Source organism: Condylura cristata, unplaced genomic scaffold, assembly GCF_000260355.1.
Source record: "Condylura cristata isolate star-nosed mole 26May11 unplaced genomic scaffold, ConCri1.0 scaffold00020, whole genome shotgun sequence".
Classification (NCBI taxonomy): domain Eukaryota; kingdom Metazoa; phylum Chordata; class Mammalia; order Eulipotyphla; family Talpidae; genus Condylura; species Condylura cristata.
Window position 1 is genome coordinate 31,506,222 of NW_004567121.1, and position 2,398 is coordinate 31,508,619.

Here is a 2,398-nt window from a genome sequence, read left to right on the forward strand (position 1 = left end):
GTTTTGTCTTTAAAACAAAGGAGAAAATTTTTAGGCTCTGGGGATGCAGGTAAGTGGGGCCGAGGGCCGGGGAGGGGCGAGGCTGTTGCTCACAGAAGCAGCTGGCTTGGGTCGGCCCTGCCAGGCTCTGTGCCTGGACAGGCCCCACAGTTCCCCTCTGTTGGCCACTGGGCCTGCTTTGCAGAAAGCTGTGTAGCTGTGGATTTAAGTGGGTGAAAGGTCACCACCCAAACTTTTCCCCATTCAACATGAGCTCTTGGGAGTCTGCGGAACAGAGGCTTTAGAGCCAGACCTCAGACCAGACCATCTCTTCTCAGCCCCCGGTGTGGGTGGCGCGTGGGGGGAAAGGAGGGGCACAACTAATGCCAAAAACCCCAAAAGCGCTGACTCCACAAAAAAAAAAAAAAACAACTAGCTTCTTAGGTGACGGACGGGGAGAGCTGGCCTGGGAGAACTGGCCCTTCGGCTGCCTTCCTGAGCGCTGCTCATCAGCAAGCCTGAGCCACCAGACACGCAGGTTTTAACATCTCCAGAACCAAACCGCCTCTCTGTCTGAGGCCACTGCCGCAGCCTGTGTCTGAGTGAGAGCCCCTCGGCCTCAAAAAGCGGCCACTCCGACTTCCAACACCCAGCCAGTGCTGTCCACGGCGTGGCCCTTCTCAGGACTTCAGACAGAACATTCTAGGTTCTGTACGCACACATTCTGGGCCTGAGTAACCAGCTGACCATCGGCAGGGACCCCAAGAACCAGCCTCCTAGAGAGCCTGACCTCAAATTGGCTATTAGCAACAGAATGTTACCTGCCTTTCAGAAGCTCAACGGGCACCCTCCCAGGGTGGCGGGCACAGCAGGGCAAGGTGCTGGCGCCAGGGGCCTGGGAACTCACTCGGGGGCCCTCTGGGGCCAGAACAGGGCCGGGTTTCCCATGGCACCCAAGCCCCACTCCTGTGCGAGGGGAGTCAGTCTCACAGCATTGGAAGGAGATGGAGATGGTGGCAAGAAAGACCTCACCTGGCAGAATTCTCCCCTTGCCCCCAATTCACAAGGTATTTTTACACATGAAGCCACAGGAGCCATTTTATAAATGTCATCATCATAGTCTTTTAATATTTTACATAAAAAACTGTATACACAGCTTATAGAACTTTTATGTAAACATCATAAACTCACCACTTTGTCATTTGTCAGTTTATTTAAAAAATGAAAAAACAAGACAACAATTTAGTAGAAGTACCACTGGGGGGTGGGGGAGGGAGGGGGAAGGGAGAGACCAGGCGGGTTCAGTCTCTGTAGAGATGCGGAGAAAGCTTCACACAGCTTTAGAGACCGCCTTGTGAAAACAAGTTTTTAAATAGGCCCTAACACTTGCTACTGCCCTTCGGCAAGAGTGCGCATACCTGCACAAATAAAATCGCAAAAAACAGTGTTGCCACTTTTTTCAAGAAACAAAACAAAAATTAGTGGTTTCTTTTTCCCCTCCTTGTTTTTTTTTTTAAGTCATCATTTTTTTAAAAAACATCAGAAGTAGATGAGGTTACAGCGTACAAGTGTCATCAGAATGCTACTGTCGTATGCAAATGACAAGTGCATAAGTGTCAAACAATGAACAGTTGTGCAAAGGATTCCTCCAAAAAAAAGTTGTAGCCTTTAAATAAATCAATTAACATCAGTTTCTTGGACTAAACAATGTTCACTTGTAGGACAGGCACAGAGCTCGCTTATGGCAAAAACCTCCCACAGCCAGGCTCCCTCCTGCCCTGGCTGGTGAGGGGTTCCCCAGGGGTGGCTGGAAGGAGGGTCTGGAAGCTGTGTCCTCTCAGCCCCAGGTCAGTTGCAAGTATCTTCCCGGGGGAGGGGGGCTGGACAGCTGACCAAGTCCTGTTCATGCTTGGATAGGCGCCTGCCGTGGGCCGGCGGGGGCTGTTCCAGCGCCCTGTCACTCCACCCACCACCACCATTAAATAACACCATCCTACCTCCGAAAATAAAATTATATCTATATTTATATAACACCCCATCCTCCCCAGCCCTCCCAGTTCCCGCGGTCTATGTTACAGACAAGGAATAGCAGGCGCTCGCTGCTTGTGGGCGAACATCTGATGGGGCGCGGCCACACCCAGGCAGGCGGGCGCCAAGCCCAGTCAAGCCCATCTCTGGGGACCCACGGCGGGGGTGGGGTGACAACGGGCAGGGAGTGCGGGGGACTGGAACATACACACACCCGCACACTCCGAAGAGGCGTGGCTCTTCAGAGAAGGGTGCTCAGGGGACCCTTGGCACTCGGGGGCGCCCGGGCCTTTGCCACCACACAGCCGGACGCACACAAACACTGGAAGGGGGCACCCGGTGCCTCGGAAGCCGATTCCCAGCGCCAGAACCGGAGGGCCAGGCCACGTGG